The 16,650-nt window shown below is 53.4% G+C and overlaps 1 long non-coding RNA gene across 1 annotated transcript; it reads right to left on the bottom strand.

Annotated features, from left to right (window-relative positions):
- Window positions 1–2,262: 2,262 nt before the first annotated feature.
- On the bottom strand, window positions 2,263–12,670 carry LOC117438842 (uncharacterized). The gene is made up of 4 exons (XR_004551050.1): window positions 12,596–12,670; window positions 11,398–11,520; window positions 4,179–4,294; window positions 2,263–2,446 (listed from the first exon to the last, which is right to left on the bottom strand). It is a non-coding gene; the product is annotated as an uncharacterized lncRNA (long non-coding RNA).
- Between the last annotated feature and the right edge of the window lie 3,980 nt (window positions 12,671–16,650).

Raw genomic sequence — 16,650 nt, 5'->3', positions numbered from 1 at the left:
GTCCCCACTGTGCCCTGTCCCACTGAGCCAGGGAGGGAGGCGGTTGGGAATGCAGGTGGGTGATGGCCTGGTTTAGGCTGGGATAGAGCTCGTTTGCTTCCCATGAGCTGGCTCAGCGCTGCACTTCGGGTTTTGTCTGAGACTGATGCTGATAACATCAGATAGAGCTCATTTGCTTCCCCCGAGCTGGTGCAGTGCTGTGCTTTGTGTTTTGTCTGAGACTGATGCTGATAACATCAGCAGTGAGGTTTTAGCTCTTGCTGTGTGGTACTTAGCCCGGATCCCAGGACTTGTCAGACTCTTGCGCTGTGCCAGTGAGAGGGGCACTGGAAGCTGGGAGGGAGCAGAGCCAGGACACCTGTCCCAAGGAGCCAAAAGGATCATCCCATCCCACAGCACGTCATGCCCAGATAGGAACTGGGGGGTTACCTGGAAGGCGCGATCGCTGCTTGGGTCGGGCTGGTATCGGTTGGTGGCTGCTGAGCCATTGCATTGTGCATCACTTGTGTTCATTGGTTTTAACCTTCCCTTTGTCCCCTTTAGCTTTACATTTCTGTCCCCTTGTTACTTCCCTTATCATTATTAGTAGTAGGACTTGTGTTATCATGTATTTAATTTATACTATGCATTTTCTGTTGTATATTTGTTAAGTTCTGGGCCCCTCACTACAAGGGAGACATGAAGGGGACTTGGGCACTGGTGGGGAAGGGCAGGAGCACAGCACATTGCACTCTAAGCATCATCTTGCCTTTGAACCCTGCAGGTGCCCATGGGCTGGAGGCCGTGAGCATGGAGAGGCAAGGGCTGCCTGAGCAGCGGACGGTGAAGAGACAGATGGGACATCGTTGGAACGCAGGCCCAAGGAGAGGCCCCGTGCAGGTAAGGACACACTGGGACACAGTGTAGGGTATTTGCAGGTTGTCCTCTTGGCAGGGATCCAGGCAGTAGTTAAGGGGTGCAGGCAGTGGCAGGAGGGAAGTGTAGGTCAGGCTGGGTAGCTGCAGTGCAATTTGCCTATTGCAGGTTTCAGGGTGGGAAGCATAGGGGTTAGATGGTATAACAAAGGTGTTAGTTTGGGTAGTGCTGGTGTCACTTTGGGTATTACAGGTGTTAGGTTGGATCCTGTAGGGTGGCACTTTGGGAACCAGAGGTGTCAGGCTGGTAGAGTATGTGGCACTTGAGGTGCATTAGGTTGGCTGTCATAGGTGTTAGATTGGTAGTGTCAGTGTTTACTTTGGGTGTCATAGGTGTTAGGTTGGGTATCATAGTGTTAGGCTGGGTATTGTGGGTGGCACTTTGTGTAGTACAGTTGTCAGGGTTGGATCCTGTGGTAGGTGGCACTTGGGAACCACAGGTGTTAGGTTGTGTAGCATAGGTGGCACTTGAGGTGGCATTAGGTTGGCTGTCATAGGTGTTAGATTGGGTAGTGTCAGTGTTACTTTGGGTGTCATAGGTGTTAGGTTGGGTATCATAGTGTTAGGCTGGGTATTGTGGGTGGCACTTTGTGTATTACAGTTGTCAGGTTGGATCCGGTGGTAGGTGGCACTTTGGGAACCGCAGGTGTTAGGTTGGGCAGCAGAGGTGGTACATTGGGCATTGGAGGTGTCAGGCTGGGTAGAGTAGGTGGCACTTGAAGTGGTGTTAGGTTGGATATCATTGGTGTTAGCATGGCTGCTGTGGGTGGCACTTTGGGAACCAGAGGGGTTAGGTTGGGTGTTGTAGGTGGCACTTGGGGTACTGTAGCTGTTAGGCTGGGTACAGTAAACGGCACTTTGGGTAGTGAGGTATCAGGCTTGGTACTATGGGTGGCACTTTGGGAACCAATTGTGTTAATTTGGGTAGCAAAGGTGGCACTTTTGACTCAGGGTTAGCACAGCTTTATTAGACTGGCTCCATCAGAGGTGCTTGGAAGTTGGACAACTCTTGCTCAGCACTAAAGGCTGACATGGGAGATGGCATCATCCAGGTGTGTGGACTGCCAGGTGCAAGGTGATGTTTTGTGCTCATGGTGTGAGGGGGTTCTTAGGAGGAGGAGGACAAAGAAGATGCAGGAGGCAGCCATTGAAGTCTGTGTGTGGAAAGGAGGTTTATTCCATCCCACAGGATGAAGGCTGTTATTTGGAGGATCTGCACAGCTGTGGGCATGTGGTGCCAGCTGGGAAAAGCCAGGGAAGCAAAGGCCCTGAGGAGAGAACAGGCACAGTCTGCCCATGCTCCACATACCAGTGGAGAAGCAGAAGATGATACAGGACAGATAGGAAGGATGCAGCATGGCCACAGTGTGGGGCTAGGAGTGCCACAAGGCCAAGATGTGTGGGGAGGAAGCAGGTTGGGCAGGTGGTGGGTAGGAAAGGTGGCCAGTGGCAGACGCATGAAGAGATTGGTGGTGATGGGTGTTCTTCTTGCAGGGACAGGTCGAGCACCCCGGGATGGTCCCTGAAGAGAGCTGCGATTCCAGAAGGGATACGACGTTTGGGACGGACTCTGGACAGGTATAAGAACCCCCTCCCTCCCCCCCTAGCCCATCCCCTCCAGAGCAGAGGGAAGGGGTTGGGGGGACGGAAGGGGTTAGGGGAGGGGATGGGGGAGGGGCTTAGGGGGGGGCAGGGAGGGGCTTCCACTAAGGCCCCTCCCTGCCCCCCCTAAGCCCTCTGGGGAGGGAGGGAGGGAGTTAGGGGGGGAGGAGGGCCTCCCTCCCCCCCTAACTCCCTCCTGGGGGGGGTGGGGGGGAGGGAGGGGGGTGGGGGGGGGGTGAAGGAGGGGACTGCTGTACTGCTGTCTTTGTATATTATAGAGATGTCTTATCTGGAGGACAGAGTGTCCGGGTCCCCCTGGTTCCCCCCCCCCCCCACCCGCCCCCCCCCTCCCCTCCCACCCCCCCCCTCCCCCTCCCACCCCCCCCCCTCCCCTCCCACCCCCCCAACCCCCCCCACCCCCACCCCTCCCTCCCTCCCCTCCCCCCCCTCCCCTCCCACCCCTCCGTCCCCCCCCCGCCCCCACCACCCTCTACCCCTTTTCCTACCCGCCTCCCACCCCCCCTCCCACCCCCCCAACCTAACACCTACAGTACACAAAGTGCAACCCAAGTTGTCCAACTTCCAAGCACCTCAGATAGAACCAGTCTAATAAAGCTGTGCTAACCCTGAGTCAGAAGTGTCACCTTTGCTACCCAAATTAACACAATTGGTTCCCAAAGTGCCACCCATAGTACCAAGCCTGATACCTACACTACCCAAAGTGCTGCTTATGATACCCAGACTAACAGCTACAGTACCCCAAGTGCCACCTACAACAGCCAACCTAACCCCTCTGGTTCCCAAAGTGCCACCCACAGCAGCCAAGCTAACACCAATGATATCCAACCTAACACCACTTCAAGTGCCACCTACTCTACCCAGCCTGACACCTCCAATGCCCAATGTACCACCTCTGCTGCCCAACCTAACACCTCTGGTTCCCAAAGTGCCACCTACCACAGGATCCAACCTGACAACTGTAATACACAAAGTGCCACCCACAATACCCAGCCTAACACTATGATACCCAACCTAACACCTATGACACCCAAAGTAACACTGACACTACCCAATCTAACACCTATGACAGCCAACCTAATGCCACCTCAAGTGCCACCTACTCTACCCAGCCTGACACCTCCAATGCCCAATGTACCACCTCTGCTGCCCAACCTAACACCTGCGGTTCCCAAAGTGCCACCTACCACAGGATCCAACCTGACAACTGTAATACACAAAGTGCCACCCACAATACCCAGCCTAACACTATGATACCCAACCTAACACCTATGACACCCAAAGTAACACTGACACTACCCAATCTAACACCTATGACAGCCAACCCAATGCCACCTCAAGTGCCACCTACTCTACCCAGCCTGACACCTCTGGTTCCCAAAGTGCCACCCTACAGGATCCAACCTAACACCTGTAATACCCAAAGTGACACCAGCACTACCCAAACTAACACCTTTGTTATACCATCTAACCCCTATGCTTCCCAACCTGAAACCTGCAATAGGCAAATTGCACCTGCAGCTACCCAGCCTGACACCTACACTTCCCCTCCTGCCACTGCCTGCACCCCTTAACTACTGCCTGTATCCCTGCCAAGAGGACAACCTGCAAATACCCTACACTGTGTCCCCAGTGTGTCCTTACCTGCACGGGGCCTCTCCTTGGGCCTGCGTTCCAACGATGTCCCATCTGTCTCTTCACCGTCCGCTGCTCAGGCAGCCCTTGCTCTCCATGCTCACGGCCTCCAGCCCATTGGGCACCTGCAGGGTTCAAAGGCACAAGATGATGCTTAGAGTGCAATGTGCTGTGCTCCTGCCCTTCCCACCAGCCAAGTCCCCTTCATGTCTCCCTTGTAGTGAGGGGCCCAGAACTTAACAATATACAACAGAAAATGCATAGTATAAATTAAATACATGATAACACAAGTCCTACTACTAATAATGATAAGGGAAGTAACAAGGGGACAGAATGTAAAGCTAAAGGGGACAAAAGGGAAGGTTAAAACCAATGAACACAAGTGATGCACAATGCAATGGCTCAGCAGCCACCAACCGATACCAGCCCGACCCAAGCAGCGATCGCTGCCTTCCAGGTAACTCCCCCCAGTTCCTATCCTGGGCATGACGTGCTGTGGGATGGGATGATCCTTTGGCTCCTTTGGGACAGGTGTCCTGGCTCTGCTCCCTCCCAGCTTCCAGTGCCCCTCCTCACTGGCACAGCGCAAGAGTCTGACAAGTCCTGGGATCAGGCTAAGTACCACAGAGCAAGAGCTAAAACCTCACTGCTGATGTTATCAGCATCAGTCTCAGACAAAACCCGAAGTGCAGCGCTGAGCCAGCTCATGGGAAGCAAACGAGCTCTATCCCAGCCTAAACCAGGCCATCACCCACCTGCATTCCCAACCGTCTCCCTCCCAGGCTCAGTGGGACAGGGCACAGTGGGGACACAGAACGGTCTCTGCAGCCAGATGCAGCCTGCAAGGCAGTAAAGAGCCCAGCCCCTTGACACACGGGTACAGAAGCACACAGACTGACACAGCAAGGGGGCCTGGTTAAGTAAGTCCTTCATGAGGGGATGCATGGGAAGTGTGCGCTGCTGGATATGTATTTAATGCTCAGAGCGGTGCCACTTGACTCCAAGGAGCTCTGATGGCCCTTCCTGCCTGGGACCAGGACATGACGTTATCCCCTATTGCCAGCATCCCTGCACCTCGCCCTGTCAGTGACAGCACCTCAGCAGGTACCAGAACACCTGAAACCAGCAAAGTCATCCCAGAAAACCCCTCCACTGCCGGGCACTTGACACTCACTCACAGGCCTGCAAACCAGCGCTCCTCACAAAGCGGAGCTGGACCTAAAGGGCAGCATCTGTGGGGACCCGGGATGTGCAGCCCTGCTCCAGAGGGAGCCTGCCTGTCCTAGGGGTGCTGCTGCCTACGGAAGCTGTGGGGCAGGAGGAGAGTGATGCAGGACCAGCAACATCACAGCTGTGCCCCTCTCCCTGGGTGCCCTGCGGGATGAACCCTGCTCCACACCTCCTGCTGCTCCCTGAGAGCCTACGCCAGCCTGGGATGGCAGGGAATAAAACCCCATAGACAGCACAGACGTTACCCTCTTCTCACACCCTCACCTCACAGACGTGCTCCCAGCCCAAGGCAGCACTGCCAGGAAAGGAGGGGGCTCAGCACAGCTCAAACAACCCCAGACATTCAGGGTGCTCCTGCTCAGAGCAGGGCCAAGACTGGCCCCATCCAGCCTGGCCCCAGGACCGGCACTGGCTGAATGCCCTCCAGTACCCCTAGGACAGGGCCACTCGGGGTCACACATGGGGGGTGGGTGTAAGTTGGAACTTCCCTGCTCTCTCCCAGCTCACAGCCACCATCCCTTTCCCATGCCCTAACTCCTCACCCACACGTACAGGGGGAGATGCAAAGACGAGAGCCTGGACACAGACGTGAGCCTCTGCTGCCCCCAGGCACAGAAACGCTTTGGCTCCCGCACAGGAAAACTCCACTTTGGCCACAGTGTTCCCAGTCAGCAAACACCCATCCACACCAATACATTCAGCAGCTCTAAACCCTTCCTTAGCAAAGGATGCTGACACAGGGGGCAGATGCAGCCCCATAACCTGCCTCAACAGCCACTGTTGCCTCTGGCGTCACCAGGGCTTGCAGAAGAGCACCTAAAGGCCTTGGGTACATTAGTACAGATCCTACCAGCCAGGCTGTCGAGGACAACAGCATCTCGAGGGTGCGCTGGCTTTGCCTTGAGCAGGTTTAATCCCATGGGATGAGCGGGTGGGAGCCAGGCACGTGCAGCGCAGGCAGGAGGGATGGAGCCAGCCCCAAACACATCCGTGCAGCTCAAGCCAACCTGCGGTGTCCTGCACATACCATGAGCTGCCTGCACATAAAGCACTCCCGGACCTGCCCTGACAAGCACATCCCGCAGAGCTGCTGTGCCTTGAGATGGGGACACCTCTCCCGACACCCTCGCTAGGCTGAGCTGACACGGGGCTCCCTGCGGGCTACAGAGCGAGGGATGAGAGGCACTCGCCCACCCCTGCTCCAGGGACACGGCCCCATAGAGACGGGCGCTGCCCACAGGAGGGACGATCCCACCTGGAGCACTGTGCAAAGGTGACAGCTCCTCGGACACCTCCCGCCCCCAGCACCGGCTCCTGCCCCGCCTGCTCCCTTCCCACCCGCTCGGACCCTTCCTGCTCTGGAGCCACAGCATTCCCTGCTCTAGAGCCGCAGCATTCCCGGCTCTGGAGCCGCAGCATTCCCTGCTCTAGAGCCGCAGCATTCCCTGCTCTGGAGCCGCAGCATTCCCTGCTCTAGAGCCGCAGCATTCCCTGCTCTGGAGCCGCAGCATTCCTGGCTCTGGAGCCGCAGCATTCCCGCTCTAGAGCCGCAGCATTCCCTGCTCTGGAGCCGCAGCATTCCCGGCTCTGGAGCCGCAGCATTCCCTGCTCTGGAGCCGCAGCATTCCCGGCTCTAGAGCCGCAGCATTCCCTGCTCTGGAGCCGCAGCATTCCCGGCTCTGGAGCCGCAGCATTCCCTGCTCTACAGCCGCAGCATTCCCGGCTCTAGAGCCGCAGCATTCCCGGCTCTGGAGCCGCAGCATTCCCGGCTCTGGAGCCGCAGCATTCCCGGCTCTCCTCCGCTCCCTCCCGTGCTGCTCTCGACTGCTCCTGAGCCCGGAGCTCCCTCCTGCCCCGGCCGCTCTGCCCCCTCTGCCCCTCCCTCGAGCCCCGCTTTGCTTCCTCAGACAGCAGGAAAACGCCACAGCCCCAGCTCGGATCCGCCATCCAAGCCCAGCCCAGGGACGGCAAACTCTGCCCTCAGGCCTGCAGGGACTCCCTTCACAGAGCACCGCAAGGAAAGGGATGCGGTAAAGGGTTCCTTTAACGGTCTGAGCCATTCATTCTAAACAGGGCCTGTGCTGAGGGTCTCTGTCAGCTCTCAGCCTGCCCTGGTTGGAGGGGTTCCCTGTGCCTACAAGTGAGGATGTGCTCTCATCTCATCTTCAGCCTGGTTCAGTTCACAACATCCATTAGCACTGAACACTGCTGATCCATATTCCTATTGAGCTAATGAGAAGCAGAAGCTGCAGCTCCAAAGGCAAAGGGGGCCACGGGCAAACTTCCAGCCTGCAGAGAAGCAGAGCATCCCACCCCTATGATCCCAACAAGACCCTCACAGAGCCAAGGATGGAGCTGGGACATGGAGCACAGCGGCTATGGGAAGGAGAGCTCGCCTGCAGGGATGCTGAGGCATGAGGAGAAGCTGGGATGGTGCTCCTGGGGTTTGGAGACTGGGATCTAAGAGCCAGGGGTGTGAGCAGTGCCCAGGCCTCATCATCACAGGCACTGCAGAGCAGCTCTGCTCACACACGTGGGCCTTGGGCCACCACAGCACCCTCGGGTGCAAGCAGGGCAGCACAGCCAGGGTGCTCTGGCTCATACAGACACTAAGGGGCTGCTGCCCTCAGCTGCACTCAAGCCCCTGCTGCTTTCTGCTCCTCCAAGGAGGCCTTCACAAGGACCCACATGAGATGTGGGCACACAGCGTGACCCAAGGGATGGCTTCCAGGATCAGCACACAGGACAGACACAATGGAGGTTCAGTTACTGGTTAGCAAAGCCCCTCTCTAACGGCTGACACTGGGATTCAGGAGGCCCTGACACATCCCACCTCTCTTCTGCAAGCTCAGATCTGTTTCCCTCTCCCCTCTCAAGCTACGCAGATTCCTCCTCTGACTGAAACATAAGGACCACACTGTCAGCAGGAGGAGGGACAGGGACAAAGAGGTGCAGCAGCACCATCAGTGCTGAGCCCTGCACTGGAGAAACCCAGTGCTTGTCCTCACTTCTGCCAAGCACCCCACAGCCCATGCACACGATGCGGCCTCAGCCATAGGGAAGGAGCTCAGCAGAGCCATGGGGAGATGATCCCCTTTACACAAAGGGGTTATTTGGGGTTGCATGGACCTGGCAGGTCAGGCAGTGCCACCGCTCTCCCATTCACTCTCTGGAACATGGTGTTATTTCCATGTCCAGTCTATGGAGCTGCTCTAAATCCCATCTCATTGGGCCATCCTTGCCTGCTTTACTGTCATTACACCAGCCCAGATGCTACGTTATTCCCCCCATCCCAATTCCAACACACACACATGAAACCAGTGCCAACAAAACAGCTGCCCAGTCAGAATATCATCTCACTTTATTAATCCTTTTATTAGTTTTCACCCCATATGATCACAATTCCATAGATTCCCAATTTGCTGGGAAGAGGCAGAGGGAAGGAGGGGGGAATAACGTAGCGTCTTTTCCCCCTTTTCTTTAGCACTGCACTGATGCATCACACGTCAGGGTCTCTTGCCAAAAGCCTCCTCTTTCTGCAGGGAAAAGCTGCTGGGAAGGAAGTTTTGCTCCGAGCTCTAATCCCAGATTTCTTCAGGCTTCCCACGGCTCCTCCTGTGCTGGAGCACAAGAGAGAGCGCGTCCTCCGGGCTATCCCAGCACACCGGTCTGGTGCTCACCCAGCCTTGCACATCTATGGCACAGTGATGGAAACTGCCTTTAACAAGAGGAAATCACCTGCAGGGATTGCAAAAGGAAATGTCCCATAAGGTGGAAGGAGCCCACAACTAAAGCCAAAATGCAATCTTACACCTAGGGGAGGATGTAACTGCTGGAACACTGTGGGCAAATCACATGGAGACTCCACTGAAGGCACAGAACCTCAAGGGACAGTGACTTCAGGCCATTAGGGCCTGGACATAGGGCAAGGAGAAAGGACGTACCTTCGGCCATCACCTCAAAGGGGCATCCCAGTCACAACAGCACAAGCCCAGGGCTCAGCACCAGCACCTGTGGCCAGTTTGGGGCTCCCTGGGCTTGTTTTCTCCCTGGGCCTCGATTGGTTGGTGTGAAAAATGGGGATGCCAACAGCCCTCCAACAGTGGCAATCTCTGCATTCACAGCACCTTCATACACAGCCCAGCCCCAAGCGCCTCTCATCTCTGATGCGAGCTTGAGGTGTACACAGAATAACCTGGCTCTGGCACAGACTTTGACAGCACAAAGGTGAAAAGTGAATTTCACAAATCCAGACCACATGAATTAATCAACTGCTGAAGCCCCTGCTAAACTGAATGGGCTCATTGCCCTGCAACCAAGCACACAGCTGGAACAGCTGCAAAACACTGCTCATCTGTCCCACATCCCCTCCTCACCAGTGAATTCTTCCATCCCCTTTTTCCTTCCCATATCAATGCCTTCCACAATAACAAGGGCTCCTGCCCACTGCCCACACTCAGTTGGTACTCTTGACTTCAGTCACCTCAGTGAGCATCTCCCCCCAGGACCACAGCCCCATCACACTCTGCCAGAAGCTCTCATTGACACTTGGCTCTTTCATTATTACCTTTAAAGATTCAATCACTTCCACCTCAAGGGAAGCACTCTGGGAACTGCCAAGGCCCAGAGGACACATTCATGTGCCCCATCAATGTGCTTTAGGGTTACAGGCACCTCAACCCAGCTGACTCTCCCTCACCACACTGCCCCACCACAGCATCCATCCATTGCCATCACTTTCCACTTGGTTATTCCCTTTCATCTTTGCAAACCTGATCATGGCATTTAAATATTGCTGTGAAATTTCAAGTTCTGGAAGGAATTTTAAGGGGTTTTAAGTTCTTTTCTCTTTTTAAAGGGAGGGGGAAGAACAAGAAAGTGCTAATTTCCTTCCCCATTGCCTCCATTCATTCCTCTGTTCTCAACAACATTGGTTTTACACTCACCAGCCTGACTACTCCACAAGAAAGGTGTATTCCTTCCTATTACATTCTAGCTCCCCCTCATGGTGTGACTCCAACCCTGACGTGCTCAGTAAAACCCCAAGTCATTTAAAGGTTAGGGAAGAGCATAATCCTCCATGTTCCCCTGGAAACAGCATTACACAAACTGCTAGAACCAGAGTAGAGGAAGCCTCCAAACACAGAGCATCAAACCCAAACCCACACAACAATCAGCCACCAAACACCATTCCTCACCTTGTTTGCACCATCCCTAAAAGCAGATGGCATCAGCCCTTTGCTTGCTCATGAGCACTCCCTCCATCCATTTGCCTCCTCCCAACTCAGCCTCCAGCTGAACCAGCACAAAACATGTCCCTGACCAACACAACCCTTACAGCCTGCACTGGCCACTGAACCCCCAGCAAAAGGAAGGTGGACAGGGAGCTGCCACACTTCACATCAGGGGTTACCAGCTCCTGCAAGGGTTAGAAATGTTCTTCCCAGGCTGACAGAAACCCCTTCCTTAACCAAAGAGAGCAATGAGACCTCCTTCAGAACAAGCTTGAAGAACTCAAAGTCATTTCCAAGTCACCAAGCACCCATCTCCCTTGCTTCAGCTCACACCACTACAGGACTTCTTCCTGCTCTCCTTCTACCACACACATCCAAGCACCAGTAAACACCAGCAAAGACCTTTACATCTCCCATCATATTCCCAATACACCGAGATCTTTCTCCAGAAGCTTTTCCAGTTAATAAAATGGTCCCAGACAAATTCTGCTTGTTATATAGACAGAGCCAGCCTTGCTTGGGATCTCTCCCAAACACACTTCAGCAGCAGCATAAGGAACAGCATCCTTTGCAGACAGAGCTGAGGCTGATACGAACACAGGCATTTTCTAGAGAGAAACGTGCCTCAGATCTCTCACCAATATGTCCATTCAGAGCTAAACCACAATTTCTCAGCTGCTTCTGGGTAATACATGGGGGTAACTTGGAACTAAAGCCATTTTACACTTATGGATGATGTGTAAAAGCATAGAGGTGTCACTTACTGTCAGACGATCCCATTTCTGGTACATAGGGAGAGGATGGAAGGTATTCATCCCAGCAGTCTTCCCTGGATTGCCTCTGGTCTTGCTCTGGAGGATCACGTGCAGACAGGAGCAGCATCAAGGCTGAGGGAACACAAACAAGCATTGACAACATTAGCCCAGCAAAAGCCTTGCTGGAGTGGTATAAACCTATGTGCAGGTACAATTCAGCATCACCAAAGCTCTTGGAAGCATCAGGGAGTGCAACAAGAGGGAAAGGCTCTTTTGGACAGACACGAACCTCTCAGGCCCAGCAGCAGGGATCATTCATATGTAACTCAACTACACTCTACAGGATGCAGCTTCTGTAAAACCCCAACTGTGCAGACACAGGGAACAGATTGCCCAGCACACACAGAAAGTCCATCAGGATCCTCCAACACTTCCTCAGCCAAAACCCACTCCCATCTCTTGGACAATCCACAACATCCACCAGCTTCCAGGCTGCATCCAGACCGGCCTTCTTGCCTGCTGCACATCCTGAAGCAGGATTTGCCCTTAAGCTTTTGTTAGCTTCCCAAATAGCATCGCAACCCTCCCTTTGAGAACAGCAGTGCCAATACAGCTTCCTCCCTCAGCCAGCAGACACCACAAAGGGAAAGCAGGAAAGGCATTTAGGGGTGGGATGCTGCGAACCACGAGATATGAGAAGAAGCTCCTGCAGAATATATGGAGGAAGGGAGGGACGTGAATGCCAGTAATGCCCAACTGCAGCAAGCGCCTTCTCTGCCTCCAGTACCTTTCATTACAAGCACTGCAGCCTCCAACAGGCATCTCCCTGATGCTTGCACCAGCAGGGACCCTGCAGATGACCCAGCAGCTCCGTGCCTCAGTTTCCCCTCTCACAGACACAGCAAGGGGGCTCTGGGTAGGCTGAGATCAGGTGTGGGTAGGAGCTCATCAGCCCTCGGGCCCAGGCACTTGTTTCTACAGCACCTGGGGACCCCAGGAGTCATTCTCTTTGCTCTGGGCTATCCCAGCCTCGGGCAGCAGCTGAGGGAGAGCAGAGGAGGCACAGGACCCATGGAAAGGGCTCAGGCTCAGCTCTTCTACAGACTCATTGGGAAGCTCTGATCTGGAGCCGCCGGGAGCTCTCGGGAAGGGGCCGGGGATGGCCCCGGGACACGGAGAACCGGATGCACCAGGACCCCACACTCACCCCAATGCAGGAGCCGCCGGAGCCACGCCCCGGCTTAGCCGGTGCTCGCCTTTTATATAGGTGGCGCGTGCGTCACCCCGTGACTCCGCCCACAACCAACATACCCCGCCCCCTAATTAGCCAGGCCCCGCCCCTCTCGGCGATGCCGCCCGGGTCCTATCGCCCGCCTGCTCCTCCCCTGACCGCGGTGTCCCCACAGCCCCATCATCCGCAGCCGCCACCCCCGTACCCATCTGAGCCTCTGATCTCTCCCTCCTGCTTCCTCCCGGGCACAACACGCGGAGCTTGGGGAAAGCTCCTTGTGCACAAAAGTCCAGACCCTGCTCCTGGCCATACAGGAACATACAAAGGCCACTTACTATAACCTGGCGTGGAGACAGTTCTCACAGGAGAATGGATATTTGGTACATGAGCTCTGAATAACTCCGAGGGATACAGCAAGGCCGTGGGAGGCCTGAGGAAGCCTAAGCAAGCAAGATAAGAAGAAGCTGTAATTCACTGAGTTATGAGAACTGTGGACTGTTGGCAAGCGTTCGAGGTCAAGTTCTCACCCCTGTGCTTAACCAATTCTATGTTAGTCACTAAGGGTCTTCAAGACAAGTATCCAATCATTATATGCCAGATTACTGTAGGTGTGTGTAAGCAATAGTATATAAGGAGTTAATGCTTTGCAATAAAGGGCTTCTTGTCTGATCATATTGGTCTCTGACTGAGTCCTTTCCGCGGCAGACCCTCATCTCTATAATAAAAGAGTATTCTCAAGTTCTTGATGCTAAGAAAGATTTTGGTGTATTTTAATGCCAGGAGTGTTTAAGAAAATGTTTATGAGTGCATCAGATCTAGGGCCAGGTGAGGCTGAGAGCTTCCAGCAGGGCTGTGGTTGGTTTCTAATGCACTGCCTTTACAGTTCTGGGACCTGCTTTTAAAACACTCCCATCACAGGATAAAACTTGTCTTGGAGGACTACAAGGAGATCTTTGAGGCTTTGCCATTCCCAGACAAGCAGAGGTGATTCGGAGAAAACTCCAGGAACAAACTTGCCAACAAAGTTTTCAAGCTGACAAGCAGGTATTCTTTATTGCAGCACCAGGAGACACGGGGGATAGCTCCTCCTAACGTGTGTCTCCCTATTGCTCTACAGGCCATCCTTATATAGTCCCTGGGCATACATACATAGTCATGAGGCTACGTATGGATTACATCACTTTCCAGAAAGCTCCCCGCATGCATACAGAATTGTGGTGGTCTCTGAGGGGTGTTTACTTCTTCCAACAATCTTCATCACTTCTGGCAGCCTTTGAAGTACGCGCAGTAGATGCTCATACCAGTTTAATTGGTTCACTAGCACCAGAGACATAATAATCCCCCTATCCTCCTACTTATCAGTTAGTTTACCCACAGCCTATCCTGGACACCTGCTATTCCCAGATACTCCTTATCCCTGTGTCCTGTTTTTCTAGACTGTTTTTCTTAAGACCACATCAACTATAACGATTTATCTTGTGCCAGTATGTTCTCTAGCTGTACTCTATTTTTTCTATGTATTATGCACCTCAGTAATTTTCCACTGCTACTGTTACAAAGCCATTGAACTTAACATTGCTTAAAACTAATTCTAAAGGTTTATAAATTCCATTTTGTGATTTTCTGTTCCCCTTGTTTCACCTGCTTAACTTAGTTCAGTTAGCCTTGGTTAACCTGGATTAGCCTATCCTCAGTTAGCCTGGATTAGCCTAGCCTGGATTAGACTGGGTTAGCCTACCCTATCGTAGCCTATCATAGGTTAACCTAGATTAACCTAGTCTAGCCTGGGTTAACCTGGATTAGCCTGACCTAGTCTAGCCTTGTTTAGCATGGGTTAGCTTAGCCTAAGGTACCCAGGGTTATTCTAGCCTGGGTTAGCCTAGCCTTGGTTAACCTGGGTTAGTCTAGTCTAGCCTAGCCTGTGCCTAACCTGTGTTAGCCTTGGTTAACCTGGAGTAGTTTAGCGTAGCCTAGCCTAGTCTTGCTTAGCCTGGGTCAGCCTAGCCTAGGGTACCCAGGGTTATTCTAGCCTGGGTTAGCCTAGCCTAGCCTGAGTTGGGTTAGCCTAGCCTTGCCTGGGTTACCATATCCTAGCCTAGCCTTGCCTAGCCTTTGTTAACCTGGATTAGCCTAGCCTAGCCTAGCTTTGTTTAGCCTGTGTTAGTCTGAGCTAGCCTAGGCTAGCCCACCCTGGTTTAGCCTAACCTAATCTAGACTGGATTAGCCCATCCTAGCCTAGCCTGTCTTAACCTAGCCTGAGTTACCCTGGGTTAGCCTGGTTTAGCCTAGCCTAGCCTAGCCTGGGTTGGCTTAGCCTAGCCTTGCCTAGCTTACCATATCCTAGCCTAGCCTAGCCTAGCCTTGCCTAGCCTTTGTTAACCTGGATTAGCCTAGCCTAGCTTTGTTTAGCTTGGGTTAGCCTGAGTTAGCCTAGGCTAGCCTAGCCTGGTTTAGCCTAACCTAATCTAGACTGGATTAGCCCAGCCTAGCCTAGCCTGGGTTACCCTGGGTTAGCCTGGTTTAGCCTAGCCTGGCCTAGCCTAGACTGGGTTGGCATAGCCTGGGTTAGCCTGGGTTAGACTAGCCTACACTAGCCTAGCCTTGGTTTGCAAACATTATTTGGGAATGTTGCTTAGGAGGAAACACTTTCAGCAGAGGCGTTTCATGAATCTGAATCACAGAGTTATAGAATAGTTCGGGTTGGAAAGGACCTTAAGATCATCCAGTTCCAACCCCTGCCATGGGCAGGGACACCTCACACTAAACCATATCACCCAAGGCTTCATCCAACCTGGCCTTGAACACTGCCAGGGATGGAGCATTCACAACCTCCCTGGGCAACCCATTCCAGTGCCTCAGCACCCTCACAGGAAAGAATTTCTTCCTTATATCCAGTCTAAACCTCTGCTGTTTAAGTTTTAACCTGTACCCCTTGTCCTATCACTACAGTCCCTAATGAATAGTCCCTCCCCAGCATCCCTGTAGGCCCCCTTCAGATACTGGAAGCTGCTATGAGGTCTCAATGCAGCCTTCTCTTCTCCAGGCTGAACAGCCCCAACTTTCTCAGCCTGGCTCCATACAGGAGGTGCTCCAGTCCCTGATCAGCCTCGTGGCCTCCTCTGGACTTGTTCCAACAGTTCCATGTCCTTTTGATGTTGAGGACACCAGAACTGCACACAATGCTCCAGGTGAGGTCTCATGAGAGCAGAGCAGAGGGGCAGGATCACGTCCTTTGCCCTGCTGGTCACGCTCCTTTGGATGCAGCCCAGGATACGGTTGGTTTCTGGTCTTCTAGCTCACACTGAAGCCAGTTGATGTTCATTTTCTCATTGACCAACACCCCCAAGTCCTTCTCCTTGGGCTGCTCTGAATCTCTTCTCTGCCCAACCTGTAGCTGTGCCTGGGATTGCTCCGACCCAGGTGTAGGACCTTGCACTTGGCATGGTTAAACTTCGTGAGTTATATGCCCATAGACAGAAATGTGCTGAGAAAACACAGGATGACAGAGCTCTGCTGGCCAGTCAGCCTAGAAAGTAAAGTATTATAACAGTGGATTGCATAGCAGGCTTTACACACTAAGAAAGCGAATAATGAATGCTTTTTTCACTCACACATTGGCAATGCTTTCGGACAGCTATTGATAAAGACTCCCCATCTCCTTCAAGCTGTAAATGCCAATTTTCAGTTCAGCATCACAAACACACTTTTATGTTATTTCTGCCCCAGACGCACTGACCCATCCTTACCCAAAACTCACCTGCTAATACCTTGTCCACCCAGTCAGTCTGGGGAGATTCTGCCTAGTTTGTTTTGCCATCAGTTCTGCAGTGAGCAGCTGAAAGAGCTTCTTACAAGAACACACTGGAAGGTTGTTGCGCATTCCCTCCACCGGGATATCAATACAAATATTGAATGCATTGGTCAATTAAAACAGTGAATGCATCTCCTCCTGGGCCCCCCAGAGCTGGTCCATCTTTACTGCAGTAGTAGCCAGTAAACCCTACCCTTTGCTTTCTGCCCATTAACCAGCT

This window comes from Melopsittacus undulatus, unplaced genomic scaffold, assembly GCF_012275295.1.
Source record: "Melopsittacus undulatus isolate bMelUnd1 unplaced genomic scaffold, bMelUnd1.mat.Z mat_scaffold_705_arrow_ctg1, whole genome shotgun sequence".
NCBI lineage: Eukaryota > Metazoa > Chordata > Aves > Psittaciformes > Psittaculidae > Melopsittacus > Melopsittacus undulatus.
This window is presented reverse-complemented; position numbering and strand designations above follow the sequence as displayed.